This window comes from Phyllostomus hastatus, unplaced genomic scaffold (assembly GCF_019186645.2).
Source record: "Phyllostomus hastatus isolate PE091 unplaced genomic scaffold, TTU_PhHast_1.1 phas_scaffold_78, whole genome shotgun sequence".
Classification (NCBI taxonomy): Eukaryota; Metazoa; Chordata; class Mammalia; order Chiroptera; family Phyllostomidae; genus Phyllostomus; species Phyllostomus hastatus.
The window spans coordinates 31019628-31040336 of record NW_025334041.1 but is presented as its reverse complement, the minus strand read 5'-3'; the positions used below and the strand labels follow the sequence as shown (position 1 = coordinate 31040336).

Genomic DNA, 20709 nt, shown 5'->3' with positions numbered 1-20709 from the left:
TCATAGTTTTGATCTTTTTCTTAAATAAGTTCCTTTAACATTTCATATAATAATGGCTTTGTGATAATGAACTCCTTTAACTTTATATTGACTGGGAAGGACTTTATCTGCCCTTCCATTCTAAATGATATCTTTGCTGGACAGAGTACTCTAGATTGTAGGTCCTTGCTTTTCGTCACTTTGAACACTTCTTGCCAGTTCCTTCTAGTCTGCAATGTTTCTGCTGAGAAGTCAGCTGACAGTCTTATGGGAATTCCTTTGTAGATAACTATCTGCTTTTCTCTTGCTGCTTTTAAGATTTTCTCTTTATCTTTAACCTTGGGCATTTTAATCATGATGTGTCTTGGTATGGGCCTCTTTCTGTCTGTCTTCTCTGGGACTCTGTGCTTCCTGGACATGTTTCACCAAATTAGGGAATTTTTCTTTCATTATTTTTTTCACGTTGATTTACAATTTCTTGCTCTTTCTCTTCTCCTTCTGGCACCCCTATGAAACGAATGTTGGATTGCTTAAAGTTGTCCCACAGGTTGCTTACATAATCTTCATCTTTTTGGATTCTTCTTCTTCTTGCTGCTCTAATTGAATGGGTTTTTTTTCTTCCTTACGTCCCAAATCATTGATTTGATTCTTGGCTTTATCCACTCCACCGTTGATTCCCTGTAGTTTTTTTTTTTTTTAATTTCACTGAGTGTAAACTTCGTTTCTGCTTGGGTCTTCTTAATGCTGTTGAGGTCCTCAACTAAGTTCCTTGAGCATCCTAACAACCAGTGTTTTGAACTCTGCATCTGATAGATTGGTTATCTGCATTTTGTTTAGTTATTTCTGTTCTTTCATTGGTCATGTTTCTTTGTCTCCTCATTTTGACAGCCTCCCTGTGTTTGTTCCTGTGTTTTAGGTAGAGCTGCTTTGACTTCCTTTTTCAGTAGTATCACCTGTTACACAAAAGTATACCCATAAGTTGTGTTGGGTAGAGCCTTAGGTAATTGCCAGGGCAGGGCAACCTGTGCTGTTGTTCTGTGACTCTGTGGGGGAAGGCTCAGAAAAGTGACAGTGGCTGCTGCGTGGCCTCTGGAGTTTTGACTGGGAGGAAGCTGTCCCTGGTACTTGCCATGATTCCAGACACTGCAGTTTCTCCCTGTATGCCACTGGTGCCCTAGTACTGGAGCCCAGGGGGAGTTAGTCTGTGTAAGTCTTAAGTCCACTGTGGGCCCTTTAAAAAGAGATGCCTGAGAATCCTGTAGTTTCTTCTGCTGCTCCAACCCCCACTGGTTTTTACAGCCAGAAGTATGAGACTTACCATCCTGGCACTGGAGTCTTGAGCTGGGTCGTCTGGTGGGCCTGGGATCTCTCACTCCCGAGGTATGCCTCCCAATTTTTATCTACCACACATGGGTGTGGGACTGACTATTCTGTGTCTCTACCCTTCTTACTCATCTGGATGAATGTGATTTCTTTTTCCTTGGTTGTTGGACTTCCATACAGCTTGATTTTCTGACGGTTCTTGGTGATAGTTGTTTTGCAGTTTAATTGTAGTTTTTTCTGTAGATGTGGGAGAAGGCAAGCCGTGTTTACCTACTCCTCCATCTTGACTGGAAGTCAGCTGAACTATTTCACAGACTATTTTATTTTTTAGAAATTTTTTATTGTCAACACTATTATAGATGTCCCCCATTTTACCCGCTTTGCCCACCTCCACCCAGCTCCCCTATTTATTTGTTTCAGCCTCTCTCTACCATAATACCTATGTTCCTCAAGTGTCCCACCCTCCCCTCCCCTGCCCTCCTCTTCTCCTCCTCTCCTCTTCCCGCTCTCTCTTTGAACATGGATAACTAGCTGTCCCAAAACCATTTGGTTTAAAAAAACAACAAACTATTGAATTGTATCAGTATATTTGTCAAAAATGAATTGACCATATGTGTATGGATTTCTGGACTTTTTTTTATTCCATGAATCTATATGTCTATCTCCTTGTCAGTACCAAATTGTCTTAATTATTGTTGCTTTAGAGTAAGTCATAAGATCAATTAGTGTTTTTTTCCAATTTTATTCTTTAAAAATGTTTTAATTATTTCAGTTCCCTTGCCTTTTCATTTATAGTAGTACCTTGGTACTCATCGTTCATTCATTCTGGAACTCATGATAAGTGCCAAAAACAATGAGCACTGAACAATGAAGCATTTTCTCTTGTGGGGCGGTGTTGTGACTTATACAAGTTATAGCAAGTGTGATGAGTCCCAAGCAAGCGCCAAATGCTCAAAACATTTTTTTCTTGTGAAAATCTGACAAGTGTTTGACAAGTTATGAAGCTGATGAGTACCAAGGTATGACTTGACTGTAAATTTTAGACTCAGCTGGTCTATATCGTAAAAGTCCTGGGAAGATTTTGATTGTAATTACATTAACTCTGTAGATAAATTTGAGGAGAATAGACATCTCTATGTCAAATCTACAAAAGTTTTTAAAAGATCAGTATCTTCATAGAGATGGCATGTTACATCCATGATCCAAAAATTAGGATACTAGAGACAAAGGAGCAACCAGATGACAAGAAAGAGCTATGGAAATTAGCATATGATATCTGAAATTTAAGTTCAGTACAATATCTCTGGTTGGTGTGGTTCAGTTGACTGAGTACTAGCCTGCGAACCAAAAGGTTGGTGGTTCAGTTCCCAGTCAGATCACGTGGCTGGGTTGCATGCCTTGTCCCCAGTAGGGGGTGTATAAGAAGCAACTAACTGATCAATGTCTCTCTCACACTTGATGTTTCTCTCCCTCTCCCTTCCTTCCTCTCTCTCTAAAAATAAATAAAATCTTTTAAAAAATAAATTTAGTACAGTAGATGGAGGATAAACTGAAGAAAATCTTCCTAAAAGTAGAACAAAAAGGAAAAGAGATAGAATGACTTCTGGTCAAGATGACAGTGTAGGCATATGTGGCTTGCTTCTTCATGCAACCACAACAAAATTACAACTAAAATATAGAACAACTGTTGCTCAGAACTGTCAGAAATCAAGTTGAATAGAGAAGTGTGATAATTATAGGTTTAAAGAAACCACATCCATCCAGACTGGTAGGAGGGGCACAGAGTTGGAACAGGCTGGTGCCACATCCACCTGTGGTGGATAAAAATTTGGGAGGCATATGTTGGAAGCCAGGAATCCCAGCCCCATACCACATCCCCCAGCCTAGGGTCCCAGTGCCAAGAATGTGAGTCCCCAAAACTTTAGGCTGCAAAAAGCAGCAGGGAAGACACTTCTAGAGGCCTAAGCAGTTCCTCTTAAAGAACCTATACATGGACTTGCCTACGCATACCAACTCCCTCTGGGCTCTGGCAGCAGGGTAGTGGCTTGAGGGGTACCAGTGGCATGCAGTGGGAGGCATCCAGGCAAGCAGAGGCCATTGTTTCTTTTCTCAGCCCTCCCCCTTAGAGCCCACTCAAGCTGCTTTTCCATATGAATGGCTAGTCTTGGAACATACATCACAACTTCCTGAATCCTCTTAAACAAACAGCAATTGGCCTCAGTGAGTCCCAGGCCTGGAATTGCTTAGATTCACATCTTGGCTTCACCTGGAAATCTCCAAGCCCAGCACAAGTAGCAGCCATCTCAGATTGTTTATAACTCGTGCAGGGTGGCCCTGGGCAAAACACAGGTGGCGGCGGATCTTGGCCTATACTACCTGGGAAACCCCAAGGCCAGTGCACCCAGTGGACAGCTACAGACCATGTTGGAAGATCACCACCCTGCCCCTGCAAAACTGATATTCCATGAAGGGCAGAGGTTTGTGCTTAGTGGTCACAGCCAGTCCTTGCAGCTGCCTGGGTAAATTTTTCTCATTGATTTGCCAACAGCAGTCAAGGCTTAACTACAAAAGGAGGGTAGCCCACACAAAGGGCACACCTGGAGTACCCAGTTTGGGCAATAGGAAAGGCTGTGCTACTGAACCCTACAGGACACCTACTACATTAGTCCACACTACCAAGACACAGAGTCATAGCAGCTCTACTTGATACATAGAAAGAAACACACGCTGCTGAAATGGAGAGACAAAGAACATGGCCCAAATGAAATATAAAAACTCCAGAAAAAGAGCTAAACAAAATGGAAATAAACAATCTATCCGATGCAGAGTTCAAATCACTGGTTATAAGGATGCTCAAGGAACTTTGTGAGGAACTCAACAGCATAAAAAAGATCCAGGCAGAAATGAAGGATACACTAATTGAAATAAAGAACAATTTAGAGGGAAACAACAGTAGAGTGGATGAAGACAAGAATCAAATCAATGATTTGGAACATAAAGAAGCAGAAAACAACCAATCAGAACAAAAAGAAAAAGAAAGAATCCAAAAAGACAAGGATAATATAAGCAACCTGTGGGACAACCTTAAGCAATTTGACATTCGCTTCATAGAGGTGCCAGAAGGAGAAGACAAAGAGCAAGAAATTGTAAACCAATGTGAAAAAATAATGAAAGAAAATTTCCTTAGTTTGGTGAAGTAAATAGACATGCAAGTCCAGGAAGCACAGAGTCCCAAAATGATGGACACAAAGAAGCCCATACCAAGACACATCAAATTAAAATGCCAACGTTTAAAGATAAAGAGGTGGGGGGGGGTGGATAATGAGTGGAGAGGTGAGGGGATTAAGTACAAATAGGTAGTTAAAGAATAGCCATGGGGAGGTAAAGTACAGTATAAGAAATGGAGTAGCCAAAGAACTTATATACATGACCTGTGGACATGACAAGGTTGGGGGATTGCCTGAGAGAGTGGAGCATGCTGGGTGGAGGGGGAAAATCAGGACAACTGTAATAGCATAATCAAAATATAATTTTTAAAACTTGAGAAAAAAGAAAATACCAGAGAAAGTTTAGAACGTTATATAGTCAGGAGATGCATTGTGAAATAATGGATCTCCTAATTGTATAGGAGTTCTAGAAAGTGAGAACAGAGAAATGAAGAGGTGAAGATGATCAAAGACTTTGTCCTAGAACTGAATGGACTAGATTGATCTCCATTTTAGAAAAGTGAATTAAACACACACACACACACACAACTTTATAGAAACAGAATGGAAGTTGCCAGGGGCTGGGGGAAGGGAAAAATGGGGAATTACTGTTTAAAAGTTACAGATTCTCAGTTTGGGTAAATGAAAAATTTCTGGAGATGGATGTTGGTGATGGTTGCACAACAATATCAATATACTTAGTGCTTCTGAATTGTACACTTAAAATTGATTGAAATGGTAAATTGTATGTTATATTAAAATTTTATGTTAAGGTGGAAAGGAATAAGAGAGGAGACTACAGCAGAAAAAAGACTTCAAAAAGTTTTGAGCCCTGGCTGGTATGACTCAGTGGATTGAGACTTAAATGTCACTGGTTAGATTTGTGGTCAGGCCACGTGCCTGGGTTGTGGGACCAGGTCCCTGGTTAGGGGCATGTGAGACATAGTGGATCCATGTTTCTCTTGTACATCGATGTTTCTCTCCCTCTCTTCCTCCCTTACCCTCTCTCTAAAACTAAGTAAAAATCTTAAAAAAAAAAAAAAGCTTTAGAAAGCTAGAGAGCACACACACAAAAGACAAGTGCAAAATTAAAGTTCAAACCTAATTCTGCAGTTGTTAAAGGAAAGATAAAGCAGCATGATAAGTGCTAAAGAGTACCCCCCCCCCAAAAAAAAAAGCCCACAGAGGAATTGTAGGCACTGGTTACTGAATGAAGTCGTCTGGGATGTGGCTAAAAAAAGCAGAGATTGACAATTTTTATGAGGAGTAAATTTAGCCAAATCTTCTGCCCCATTCTGTTCAACTGAGCTATTGCTCTGGTGTTCTGGAAGAAGAAAGGAGGTATATTAGCTGGATGAAGTGTGCCATAAACACAGGGACAGACAGCTGAGGTGAGGCACCATTCTGAAATGAGATTAAGCTGAAGCATACAAACTAAATGTGAGAGCTCCCCCGCTCCCTTCCTTCATTTAGTCTAAAAGAATAAAGCTAAATGATCAACAATTGGGGTCCACAGTGAAACCACTCAGCCAATTTCATGCTATAGTGGGCCCTGCTTTTTGCCAAGCCATGCAGTTATATATAATGCCAAAACAAGCATCAGTGTACAAGTAGTTTACAGGTGTTCTGTGTACCTATCAGAAGTTATTCTGAGACAATATATGTTAATATTTTTAAAGCTATAACCCATGTAAGAAGTAATTTTATATATTATAACCTGGTATACACACACTTGCATTCTATATGTATGTGTTGGTATTTGTATGTGTGTGCATAAATATATTTGTTTATTTATAGACCATTAAAATAGGATTGTGGCTCTGGCCAGGGGGCTCAGGTAGTTGGAGCTTTACCTCATATACCAAAAGCTTGCAGTTCAATCCTTGGTCAAGGCATATAGCTAGGTTGCAGGCTTAATCCCCAGTTGAGGTTCATGCAGGAGACAGCTGATCGATGTTTCTCTTGAACATTGATGTTTTTTTTTTTTCTCTCTCCTTTTCCCTCTCTAAAATCAATGATAAAAAAATGTCCTCGGGTGAGGATTAAGAAAAAGGATCGTGACATCAGAGGTTAATCAGTCATTCATTCTCATACACTATTGATGATCTTCAAATAGCTTATTTGAACATGGGTTTGGGTTAATTTATACTTTGAGTTCTCTGTGAATTTTAGAAATCTCATTTAAAATTATTCAAATTCCTTAATTTTGTGGACATAAAAGACTAATATAAATTTGTCCTGTTTTAAATTTTAGTGTATGCCTAACATGTATTTCCTTATCTTTTTGTTTGCTTTATTTTAATGCATGGGTGTATTGGTTTAGTTTGAGTAACTCTAATTTCCAGGACTATTCAGAAATCCATTGGAAGAAGGTAATGATAAGACACTTTTTGGAAATTGTCTTACAGTTTCAGTTTGGGCAGTCATTCAGCACTTATCTAGTGGTCAGATACTGAGCTCTTTCAACCATCCTAAAGTGTATGAACCAGTAAGTAAGCAGAAAAAAAGTTTCTGGAAAGAAAAAAACTGGAAAGTACATATTTGTTAAATGCCTTCTATATTAGATACTGTGCTGAAATACTTAATTTTCTCACAATAACTGATGCCCACTGAAGAGTTAAGGAGACAAATGCAGAGGGATTAGTACAAAGATTAAGATTCAAGTCTTATTTTTTAAAACTATTTTTTTAGAGCTTTTTAGGTTCACATAAAAATTGCGAGGAATTTTCCATATGTCACCTTCACCAACACATGTGCGTGGCCTCTCTGTCAGCATCACTCACCAGAGTGGTATGTTGTTACAGTTCATGCACTAACATTAATACATCATAATCCTTAAAACCGTAATTTACCTTAGGGTTCATTTACATTTAGTGTTGTACATTTTAAGAGTTTGGACAAATGTATAGTGTTATGTATCCATCCTCATAATGCCATACAGAGTATTTTCAGTACCCTAAATGATCCTCTGGTGCTGTACCCATTCATCCCTTCCTCCTCCCAACCCCTGGCAACCATTGATCTTTTTACTGTCTCCATATGGTTTTCCATTTTCCAGAATGTTATTCTAGTTGCAGTCTTATAGTCTGTGGCCTTTTCAAGTTGGTTTATTTCACTTAGTAATGTGACCTTGTTTCCTCCATATGTTGTCATAGCTTTATAGCTCATTTCTTTGTAGTACTGAACAGTACTGCTCTAGATGTACCACATTCTGTTTACTCATTCACCTATGAAGGGCATCTTATTTGCTCCCAAGTTTTGGCACCTATGAATAAAGCTGCCATAAACATTCATATGCAGGTTTTTGTGTGGGCATAAATTTCCAACTCCTTTGTGTAAATACCAAGGAGCACAATTACTGTCCAAATATATCATATGGTAAGAGTATGTTTAGTTTTATAAGAAACCACCAGTCTATCTTCCACAGTGACTACAATTTTGTATTCCCAAGAGAAATGAATGAGAGTTCCCATTCAAATCCTTGGCAGAGTTTGGTGGTGTCAGTGTTCCAGATTTTCGCCATTTTAATAGGCATTTAGGGGTATCTTGTTTTAAATTAAATTTCCCTCATGACATAGGAATTATAGTGTCTTTCTAAATACACACACACACACACACACAGTATTTTTTGGACTATAAAACACTTTTTTACCACATGTTTTGCTTCAAAATTTTCCCCCCTATTTTCCTCCTCTAAAACTTAGATGTGTCTTATGGTGTGGACCTCAGACACACCTAGGTTTTAGAGGAGGAAAATGGGGGGGGAATTTTGAAGCAAAAAAATGTGGTTTAAAAAAAAAAAGAAGTGTGTCTTATAGTCCGAAAATATGCTATATTAGAGAGAGAGAGAGATATTGATGTGAGAGAAACTTTGATCAGTTGCCTCCTATATGTGCCCTGACCAGGTACCAAGCAGGGACCAAAACCCAAAACCTAGGTAAGTGCCCAGTATGGGGTATGAGGCCACTCAGCAAGAATCTCAGGGTATGACAAGGCCAGCTGCTACCTGCCTGGGGGCTGCGGACTTTTGCTGTGGGCCAACAGCATCTCAGAGTGTCAGCAAGGTTGATCCAGTGGATTTCAAGCTAAGACAGATTAAGATTTGGTCTTGTGGAGGGAGGGCTGTATGCAGGAATGGTAGTGCCTACTGGGCATGCAGGAAAAAAATGGCCCTCATTCTAAAGCCACTCAGCTAAATCTCTCCCTGTGTATTTCTGGCACCCCCTGATTTTGCCCAGGTTTTCTCAAAAGTTTTTCAAGAAAGACTGCAACATAGGCCCAGGTTGGCCTTCGCCTGATCCCTGCAAGGGGTGTGAACTCCACAGGATGGCACCTCAGGGAGTCACCAGGATAGAGCTAGTACATCTCCCCAGGCTACTGCCATGTACAAGGGTGTGCTCCACCCAGGAAAGATGGTGTGTGTGTATGGTGTGGGAGAGGGACTCAACCCAGGGACTTTGGCGGCTGTTCCTCTAGCCCTATCCCAGTTGCCACATCACCCAATCTCTCCCTGTATGACTCCAGTCCCCTCCAAGTGCCCTATTCCAGAGACTAAAATGAGTGCCTGCAAGTGATTTTGTCCACTGGTCCTTTAAAAGTGTGCCTGGGTTTCCAGCTATCTCCCGTTTCACTTGGACGGACAGAGTCCCCACTGATTTCAGTCAGATGTTATGTGGTCTCCTCTTCCCAGCACCAATGCTTTGGGCTGAGGAGCCCAGCCTGGAGTTGAGGCTGTTGCTACTCAAAGGGACATTTGCATTTGAGATACCCCTGTGGATTCTCAACCACTGCACGTGGGTTCTGGGCCAGCCTTTTTTATTTGTCCACCCTTTCTAGCAGTCTCAATATTGTATCTTCTATAAATCCTTGGCTGTAAGACTTCTGTTCAGCTAGTTTTCAGTTGGTTATTTGGGTTGATATATAATTTAGTTGTAATTCTGGTTTGGTCTTGGGAGGAGGTGAGTCTAACTTCCACATGCTTCACTATCTTATCCTTGTGATCTGACCCACTTTATGTTAATTTTCATAAAGGGTGTAAGATCTTTCTGTAGATTCTGGGCTGCTGTTGTTTTGCATGTGGATGGTCAGTTGTTTCAGTACCATTTCTTGAAGTGACTGTCTTTGCTCCTTCATCGAAGATCAGTTGACTATATTTAGGTTGGTCTTATTTCATGACTGTCTACCGTATTTTGTTTTGTTAATGTATTGCTATAGCTTTATAGTGTGTTAGAAGTCAGATAGTATTAGTCCTCTGACATTTTTCTTCTTTCAGTATTATGTTGGCTATTCTGGATCTTTAACCTCTTCATATAAACTTTAGAATCAGTTTGTTGATAATTCCAAAATAACATTCTGGGGTTTCTTTTTGGTATTGCATTGCATTTATAGATCAAGAATTTACATCTTAACAATATTGAGTCTCCTGTTCATGACTATAGAAAATTTGACCATCTTTTTAGTTCTTCTTTGATTTTATTCATCAGAGTTTTGCATTTTTCCTCATAGAGCTTGTACATATTTTGTTAGATTTATACCTAAGTATTTTATTTTTAGAATGGTTATGTAAATGCTAGTGTGTGTTTAATTTCAAATTCTATTTGTTCTTTGCTGGTATATAGGAAAGTGGTTTACATTTGTATGTTAACCTGGTATATTACAAGTTTGTTTTTTGGTTTATTCTTTTGTATTTTCTTTTGTATATCATAATCATGGTATCTGTGAACAAAGGCAGTTTTGTTTCTTCCTTATTCTTTGTGCCATTTATTTCCTTTTCTTGTCTTACTGCATTAGCTAGTACCTCCAGTATGATATTAAAAAGGAGTAGTGAGAGGGTCATCCTTGCATTGTACCTGTTCTTAGTAGGAACGCTTTAAGTATTAATATCTTATCATTATGATGTTAACTGTAGGTTCTTTTGTATATGTTCTTGCTCAAGGTGAGGTAGTTCCCTTCTATTCCTACTTCACTGAAAATTATCATGAATGGGTGTTGGATTTTGTCAGATGCTGTTTCTACATCAATTGATATGATCATGTGATTTTTTTTGTTTTTGTTCACTGACATAATGAATTACATTAATTGGTTTTCAAATATTGACACAATTTTAAAGCAGTTTTCTAATGTAAGACAATTATGTCAGGAGTCCCCAATATTAGCACTGGGTGTTGGTGATTTGCTGGAAGGACTTACAGGACTAAGTTGTACTCACAGCTAAGAGTTATTACAGCAAAGGGATATGAAGCAGAATCAGCAAAGGGAAAAGGTGCATGGGGCAAAGCCAAAGGAATCTGGGAGAAAGCTTCCAAGAATCCTTTCCTCATGGAGTCAAACAGGCTGTGCCTGATATCTCCAATCATAAAGTTATGAAAACATTTGTGAAATGTTGTCTGCTAAGCAAGCTCACCAGAGACTCCCTGCCCAAGGTTTTATTGACGCCTGGTTACGTGGGCACCTGCTGCCTAACATGTACCAAAATTCCAAACTCCTAGAAGAAAAGGAAGTGTTTAGCATATACCACATTATTTGTACAAACAACTTCAGCACACTGAATCACTCCTGTCAGTTAGGACAGCAATTTTCAACCAGTGTGCTATGTGCCACAAGAATTTTTAAAATATGCAATACCTGACAATTTAGTCAGTGGCGCTGACCTTTTTTCTCTTAGATTGTCAAATTAAAGAAATAACAACAGCCAGCACAACAATAGTTATCCAGTGTGAATGAATCAAAATCATACCTTTTTTTTGTTGGATCGGCAAAAAATATAGTTTTGGTGTTCTGCAGAATTTTTAGTAATTAGTTTATGTATGCCATGAGATGAAAAAGGTTAAAAATGGCTGAGTTAGAGAATTGTGAGAACTCTCCATAAATCCAAGTGTCCAGATAACCAGCCAGCCAGTCAGTACAAGCAGGCCTTTCAAAGGATAGCCATCTTAAGCCAGCTATGGTAACTCTTTATGTAGTCTATTCCCTTGGTAATTGGCTGAGGCATCTTTATGCCTATGCCTTTTAGAGCCTAAACCTTTAGTTGGTTAACTTTCATTAATCATAAAGATCTATCTTAGTCAGGTGGCTTCCTTCTTAAGTTTCTGTATTTAAGTTCTTTTTTATGTAGACCAAGTCATCAATATAGACATAGCACAAATCAGACTAAGTGGAAAGTGACCGAAATGCCTTTTAGAGCTGAATGAGTCCTAATAGCTTACACACAAAAAAGTACAGTTTGAGAGACTGACTACACATAATACCCCTGGAAACAAAGAATTCACAATTGTTAGGATACCCCAAGCACTACATATATTATTAGGTGATACAGGTTAACAAAGCCCTCAGTGTCACCTCTTAGAGTGGGTTCTCCCACTCTAAGATTCCCAGTCTGGCCCAGTTAACTCAGTCCAGTATTTGGTTTCAGGACTGCCTTCAAGGCACACTTCTAAACAGATTTGCTTTACCAGTGACATCAGTTCATCTACCTCACAAATATGAATGACATCTAGAGGTGTTGTACACAGAAAGTGCAGGAACTAAGCTGTCTTCTGCTGTCTTATAGTCTGGTTGTCAGGTGTGATCACAGCTCAGCAGTCAGTGTGAACTCAGGATGCTCACAGCCTCTTGGAAAGGCAGCATTGGGAGGTTCTTCAAGAAAAGGAGAACTTTCAAGAATAGTTCGGAGAAACATCATTAACACCTTCTACCGTGCCTTCCAAGGTGCCAGGTTTTTATTTCACCTGTTGTTACAAAATGATTGTGTCCCATTTAACAGTCATAGCTTTACATTTTCCAGTCATCCCCTGTTCTCACAAAGACCTTCTCTCCACAAAGATTGAGTGCAAGAGGTACAAAAACATTTTCAAAAAAGTTTTATATAATTTGATCAGAAAGACACATTATGTTTAGGGTTAGGATTAAATCCTGACTATTCAAACATTTTCAAAATGGGGTTAACATAACTTCCCCCTTTTGTGTGTGTCCTAATTGTTTAGTGAGCAGCCTAGAAAAGGTCAATCCCTTTTTTTTTAAAGCTGTATTTAGCTGTAATTACCCTATTTTGCTGTATATAATGCACACCAACTTTTTCTTTCTTTCTTTCTTTTTTTTAGATTTTATTTTATTTTTAGAGAGGTGAAGGGAGAGAGAAGAGAGGGAAAGAAATATCAGTGTGTGGTTGCCTCTTGCATGCCCTCCACTGGGATTCCTTCCTGCAACCCAGACATGTGCCCTGACTGGGAATTGAACCGGTGACCCTTTGATTCATAGACCAGCACTCAGTCCACTGAGCCACACCAGCCAAGACATACACCCACTTTTTTTGTGCACATTATACACGGGGTCATTATACCCATAGTATGTAATCATTATACCCATGTATAATGCATATCCGTATTTTTCCCTAAAAAATTTGGGTGAACAAGTGCACATTATACATGGCAAAATATGGTAAAACGCCTCACTAAGGTGTGTTTACCAGAAGACAGGTGAGGGTAGTACAGTCAGGCTCTCAGTCCTTTGTTGTAAATTATAACTAATCTGGAAACCTGAACACAAGTCAACAGCAGTGGGCCATCCCCCAGCGGGAGTCTAGAATCCAATCTGTCAGGAGTGGAGTGGGTAGATGGGGTCACATTCCTTGTGATGTGTTCTCCTCCAGCTTGCAGCTTTTGGCAGGAATCCCATGTTAGGAATGGAATTAGCTCCTCATCAGAAATGTAGCGTTGATCAGTAGCCTAATTTTAGATGGGCCCATCAGAGAGGAAGTAGTTTCTTGTGGGCATGTGGATGCGACCCAGACAGTCCAGTCAGCATCCAGCGATATTTTCGTAGTTTAAAGCCCCACAAAGGAGTGTCCTAAATCTGCAGTGTTCCCAGAGTCTTAAGTTTTGTTCATTGAGCCTCTCTGCCTGCTTTCAGTTCAGCAGAGCATGTACTGAGGCTGAAACAGCACATATCAGATAGCTTCATATTTTAGCATAGAGTCAGGCCAAGACAATTAAGAACTGTGAATTTAGTATTTTAACAAACTTAGCAGTTAGTCTTTTGCAAATCTGAGGCTCTACAAGCCCATACAGCTGTGTTCCAAATTCAAGTAACAGCAGGGCTTTCTTAGCCCTTTTATCTTGTCAATCTGAGAGTCCAGATTGACCCACTCAAAAATATACCTCTCAGGCTGAAGAATCCTCTGCCTCTAAGGATCAGAAACTTGATTTCATAAGAGCTCATTAGCAACTAAAAAGTGCTTTTTATAACTCTAAAAGTCTATCTACGTCTAGAGATTGCCTCTCTTTTTATATTGTCTCCTTTTTTGCAGAGGCTGCAATAGGCAAAAATCATCAGTTATGGAGACTTACTCTGGTTCTGATACTCAAAGAGTTTAAATTGCATCTGCTCACCAGCAGTAAAAAGCAAGGAAGTTTTGTCCCATTACCATTTTTTCTTTGCTGCTGCTTTCTGATTGGGATCGTCCCTTTAGAATTTGTAAAATTACAAGCATATAATATTTTATAATAGTTTTCTCATACATTCATCCAGATGCAATAGCCACAAAATACAAAGAAGCATTTTGTAAAAAAAACTTTTTCCTGATTGCAAATTTATTTAAATAATCCTAGAAGTAAATTTAGTAAATTTAGCATTTACATGGTTAACATTATAGCTGTGTGTGTATGTTGGCCTGGGGTTATATCCTGGCTGTGATGCAAGAGGGTAAGGGGTTCTGTTGCAGCAGCAGCTAGGTTAAAGAGACCTGAAATGTATCCCCCTCCACCATTTTCCCCCTCTCACTTTTAGTAGAGTACAATGTAAACTTTCAATATTTTTGGCCCACCCAAAGTTGACATTTGGGAATATTTGGGCTCTTTATCCTCTACCCTTCAGAAAATAACAAAAACCAATGATATCACCTGGGGTGTAATTCTCTCCTTTCCCCCATTTTGGCCAGTACAGGCAAAAGCAACCAGAGGATCAACAAACTGACTTCCCTGGGGATGAGTCTACATTTTCAAATTTCATAGGCAACCTTCTCTCATAACTGAAATTAGCTTGCCTGCTTATATCATATCATGGATAATTTCATAGCTACCCAGGCACCAAAAGCTCATTGTTCCCTACTCCTTATTCTTTCATTTCTCAAACAATGCTTTTGTATATTTTAGTGAGTCCAGGATAGTCTAGCAAATCCCACTTCTGACATTACTGTGTTGTGGGGGGTGGTCCTCAAAGTCACTGCCAGGTTCAGTAATTCTCTTGTAGGACTCGCAAGATGCATTAAATAGTTGTGTTTCTATACTAAATTTATTACAGCAAAATCAGCACCCTGAAAAGGCATATGGGGCAAAGTTCAGAGGAAGCTAGACACAAACTTGTAAGATTCTTCTCCCATAGAATCAAAAAGGATATGTCTAATTCCTCTAGCATCAGATTATGACAGTACATGTGAAATGTTTTGTACAAATGAAGCTCACTAGACAAAACCCAAGATTTTTATTTAAGGCTGGTCATGTAGGTACATTTTGCCCAGCATGAACCAAAATTCCAGTCTCCCAGAAGACAAGCAAATGTTTAGCATACATCACATTGTTTATACAAACAACTTAGGTACTGTGAGCCACACCTATCAGTTATAGAAAGATGTAGACACTCCTTAAATCCAAGTTTCCAGACACCAATCAAGGGCCAATCTTGTAAGCAGGACTTTCTAAGGATAGCTATCTTAGACCTGGAATGTTAATAACTCTTTTCTGCACAATAGGTTAGCAAATCCTCAGAGAAACGGGGCTAAAATTGTAATATTGAATAAACTTTCTTTAACTTCATAAATTCTTTCAGTTTCAGCAGGACAATAGATAAACAGTGAGATCCCCTAGAAGCTAAATAGTGTTAGACCTTGACTCAATGTAATACCATTAGATTTTCTCCCATAACAATAATAATTTAAATGAGTCCTCACAATGGAGGATATAGCAAAGTCAGGTAAACTGACTAAAACAGTGTGGGAGAGGGGGCTCTTTTCCAACCAGGATAATGTAAAAAAATATTTTTATTATAGCAATTTTGTATTTATTCTTTGTGGTTAGTGTAAGAAAGGGAATTGTTCTCTTTTAATACTGTTTTGTAAACTTCTAAATTTGAATGAACATAATTATTAGAGATATGTTTATGGGGAGCAGTTCTGTTCTCTGAAGTTTAAACACAAAACTTCCAATTAAAATTCTTTTAAAAAAAAATTTAAGCTTTTGACTTCTGGCCAAGATGGAGGCATAGGTAGATATACTTTGCTTCCTTGTACAACCAAGAGAAGGACAATAACCAATTTAAAAACAACCAGAACTGCAAGAAAATTGAAGTGTATGGAAGTCCAACAACCAAGGAGTTGAAAAAACATTCATCCAGACCTGTAGGAGGGGCAGAGAGGACATGCAGCAGGGCGGCGGCTGGTGGACTGGGTGGATGAGGTAGCAGCTGCCAGACCGGTCAGTCCCACATTTCTGTTGGAATAAAGTGGAAGGAACAGCCTGGGAGCGAGACAGACTGCACAACCCAGGGTTTCAGCATAGGAAAAGAAAGTCCCAAAACCTCTAGCTGTAAAAGTCTGTGGGGGTTGGAACGGTGGGAGAAACTCCCAGCCTCACAGGAGAATCCACTGGAGGGACCCACGGAGTCCTAGAACATGCACAAACCCACCTACCCAGGAATCAGCACCAGAAGGACCCAGTTTGCTTGTGGGTAATGGGGGAAGTGACTGAAAGTGGGATGAGACCCGAGCAAGGAGCATTGTACCCTTTCGGACCCCTTCCCCACATACAGTGCCAAAACAGAGATATGTGGGTCGCCTCGCCCTCACAAATACATAAGGATCTGCCCCTTACCATGTAACAGGTGCACCGAGGAAAAGAACTATGGCCCAAATGAAAGAACAGATCAAAGATCCAGAAAAAGTGCTAAGGGATGAAGGGATGGCCAACCTATTGGGTGCATAGTTCAAAACACTGGTAATCAGGATGCTCACAGAAATTATTGAGAACAGACACAAAATAGAGGAAGAAGTGAAGGATATACAAAGCAAAATAAAGAAAAATATACAGGGAATTGACAATGACAGGAAGGAGACCAGGACTCAAATCAGTGGTTTGGAGCAGAAGGAAGAAATAAACATTCAGCTGGAACAGAATAAAGAAATAAGAATTCAAAAAAAAATGAGGAGGGGCTTAGGAACCTCTGGGACAACTTTAAATGTTCCAACATCTGAATCATATGGGTGCCAGAAGAAGAGGAAGAGCAAGAAATCAAAAACCTATTTGAAAAAAAATAATGAAGGAGAACTTCCCTGTTCTGGTGAAACAAATAGGCATGCAAGTCCAGGAAGCCCAGAGAGTCCCAAAGAAGTTGGACCCAAGGAGGAACACACTAAGACACATCATATTAAATTACCCAAGATTAAAGATAAGGAGAGAATCTTAAAAGCAGCAAGAGAAAAAGGAGACCATTAGTTACAAAGGAGTTCCCATAAGACTATGAGCTGATTTCTCAAAAGCAACCTTGCAGGCAAGAGGGGGCTGGAAAGAAGTATTTAAGGTCATGAAAGGCAAGGACCTACATCTAAGATTACTATGTCCAGCAAAACTATCATTTAGAATGGAAGGGCAGATAAAGTGCTTCCCAGATAAGGTCAAGTTAAAGGAGTTCATCATCACCAAGCCCTTATTTTATGAAATGTTAAAGGGACTTATCTAAGATAAAGAAGAAAATCAGAACAGTGAACAGTGAAATGACAACAAACACAACTATCAACGACTGAACCTAAGAACCAAAAACAAACCAAGCAAACAACTAGAACAGGAACAGAATCACAGAAATAAGAGATCACATGGAGGGTTGTCAGTGGTGATGGGGAGGAGGAAGAATGGAAGGAAAGGGTACAGAGAAAAAGAAGCATAATTGGTACGTAGAAAATTGACGGGGAGGTTAAGAAGAGTATAGGAAATGAAGAAACCAAAGAACTTACATGTACAACCCATGGACATGAACTGAGTGGGGGAGTGGAATGTGGAGGTAGGAGGGTGCAGGGCAGAGGGAGATAAAGGGGAGGAAAAAAAATGGGACAATTGTAATAGCATAATCAATAAAGTATACTTTAAAGAAATTCAAGCATTTAATACTGCTTGCTAATAGTAAATTACTTTTACAACAATATTTGATTACAAATTTCCAAACTTCCATGAATAGTATGCAATTTTTGTCTTTTTTTAACTGAATATATGTGGTCTATTCAGGAAAAAGTCCAACCATTGTTAATATAATGAGAACAGTGGGCAACATCAATGTAACCTGGTAGCCAAGGAGAGTGGACTGGAATGCGTGTGTGTGAACAATGACCACTTTACTGTGCTAGTCAGTTGGGGGTGGTAGATGCCATTGTGTGAGCATGTTTACTGTGTAGCCATCACATTCAGAATGACTGAGTTGAGCAATGAATCTGCATGAAGTTTTACTTAAGCTCAAACATTCCTCTGCAGATACTATTCCGATGATTCAGAAGGCCACAGCTGTGGGCAACTGATGATTGGCGGCTTCATCATGACAACGCACCCACTCTTGCATCGCATCTCATGCAGAGTTTTTTGGCGAAACATCAAATCACCCAGGTGACTCAGCACCCCTACAGCCCAGATTTTTTGCCCTGCAATTTATGGCTTTTCCCAAAACTAGAATCACCTTTGAAAGGGAGGAAACTTCAGCCTGTCAATAAGATACAGGAAAATACAATGGGGCAGCTGATGGTGACTGGAACTGTGTGAAGTCCCAAGGTGCCTTCTTTGAAGGGGACTGAGGTGTCATTGTCCTGTGTACAGTGTTTCTTGTATCTGGTATCTTCATCAATAGATGACAGTATGTTCTGTGGCACAGGCTGGATACTTTCTGGACAGACCTCATACAGTTGATTTAAGTTAGTCAGACTAGGTTTGAGGCTAAAGGTTTGCCTTTTTAGGCAATAATAATTTTGTGTTTTTTCTGAATTGCATGAACTTCAAGACCTTGGCTTCCTAATACCAAGATATAAGACTACCAATTTAACATTTTCACTTATGTATATGAAATAAGAAAAACACATTATTCAAAAATTTTGAAAGCTCACTGCTGAATAGACAGAGATATAGAATTAAGCTATTTCCTGACAGCACCATATCATTACAGCCTGAAATGTTAGTTTTTAGCACTGTGAAATTCTGAATTCAAAGTATGAAAAATAGTTGTGGCGGGGGGGGTTAAAATATAACATGTAACATTTCAAGTAGTTGAAAAGTCATATGTATGAAAGCTGAATATTGCCCAAGAAAAATTTGAGCTATCTGAAAAATGTACTTGTGTGGAGAATTCTGTGTTCTGTGACCATTGCCCTAATTATGTTTTGATAGGAAATAGAACTAAGTAAGAGTAATGCTTCACACAGTAGTTGTGTCCCAAGTTTGCACTCTTTTCTACTTGGGAACCTCATGCTAACTATTTTCAGTGTTCACTTGCCAGTTTGGCAAAAAGAGGTTTCTCATCTTTTTTTTTTTTTTTCTAACTATTGCATCCTTTTCCGCACTGAAAGCCATATTGACATAAAAGGTATCCAAGAGCAGCCAGAATATATATATTGGATTATCTCCTTTTTCTTGGTTGCTGAGAAAACTGAGGCAGCCAAACTACCACATAGAGTTTTTTAGTACTATCATGATAATGCTTTTGTGTTTGTGTAGCCATTTTATTTTGAATTCTGCCATATTAAGCTATTGTAATAAGAGCAGTTAATTCTCATTTTGGAATGTGTATTACAGGGAAGTTGCTTTCTTTGTTAAAAGATTTTTCTCAGCTTAGATCATTGTCACAGTATTCTCTAATACTCCTCTAAGTTTTCCTGTAAACTGTGGGTATTCATAAACTTCTTCCAGGAAGCCACCAGGAATAAAGCCACATTTGACGCTGACTTAATATGCAATTAGGCAGGCTAAACCCCACATCTCTTAAACCATACTTCATTTTTAGCAACATTTTGACTAAGATCCCTTGTTTTCTACTAAAGATGTGTCTATATGTGCGTTCATTTCATGTATGAGTACTCCCAGTGTGAGATCCTGTGTACTGCTCCTATACTAAATTCTGTGTCCCTTTACTTAGTATTTTTAAGTGCAGTTTCATAGGAGAAACTTGTTAATATTGACAGTGACCTAAAAAAAATAGTGAAAATGCAGTTAACCTTGGTTCAGAAGATGATTGAAAAAATAGACTTTTTTAAATTGCCAAAGGTCCAACACCTAATAACTCGTCAAGTCTAGACTACCAGTTATAAATTAGTCCTGATCTGGAACATATAGTTGGTGACATTTTTCTTAAGATTACTGTTTTAAAAAGAAAGAATATTATTGAATTCTTTAAAGGCAGCAACTGACTCTACCAATGACTTGCAGATCCTGACAGGGGAAGGAAGATAAAATTTATTGAGCGCTTGCTATGTGCTAGGCACTGTATTACCTACTTTACCTAGGTAATCATGGCAATACTGCATGGTAGGTGGTCTTATTGCCATTTTACAGATGAAGAAATTGAGGTTCAGAGAAGCTAAATGATTTGTGCTAGAACTAGGAAATAGTAAATGTGGGATTCCAAATTGTTCTATGCTGTGCTCCTTCCATCAAATCCAGGAGTTGGCAAACTGCAGCCTATGGGCAGAATACCCCTCTCTGTTTTTGTGAATGAAGTACCAACACTGCCATACCTATTCTATTGCATACTGCCTATCACTTTCAAGCTACAGTAGAGTTAAGTACAGTCATTTGTTGCTTAACAACAATGATACGTACTCAGGAATGCCACATTAGTCTTTGTGCAAGTTTCCTAAAGTGATTTTATGCAAATGCGGATGGCGTAGCCTACTACAGCTTAGGCTATGTGCATAGTTTATTGCTCCTAGGCTACAAACCTGTATGGCATGTTACTGTCATGTATACTACAGGCAGTTGTAACACAGTGTATTTGTGTATCTAAACATAGAAAAGGTAAGGTAAAAATCAGGTATAAAAAATAAAAAAATGGTACACCTGTATATGACACTTGCATGAATGGGAGCTTGGAGGACTGGAAGATGCTCTAGATGAGTCAGCATTGAATGATGAGTGAATGTGAAGGCCTAGGACATCACTGTACACTACTGTAGGCTTTATAAATA

The 20709-nt window shown here is 39.2% G+C and overlaps 1 protein-coding gene across 4 annotated transcripts in view; it reads left to right on the top strand.

The window, feature by feature from the left end:
• Nucleotides 1–20709, top strand: part of ANKIB1 (ankyrin repeat and IBR domain containing 1) — a 129536-nt gene that overhangs the window by 14248 nt on the left and 94579 nt on the right. The window contains exon 1 of one of the 4 annotated variants that reach the window (XM_045827042.1): nt 18085–18145. The exons of the other annotated variants lie outside the window; for them this stretch is intronic. The gene's annotated coding sequence lies outside the window, so the exon portion shown is untranslated. Of the gene's footprint in view, nt 1–18084; nt 18146–20709 lie in introns of those variants that run through there. 4 annotated transcript variants of the gene reach the window in all.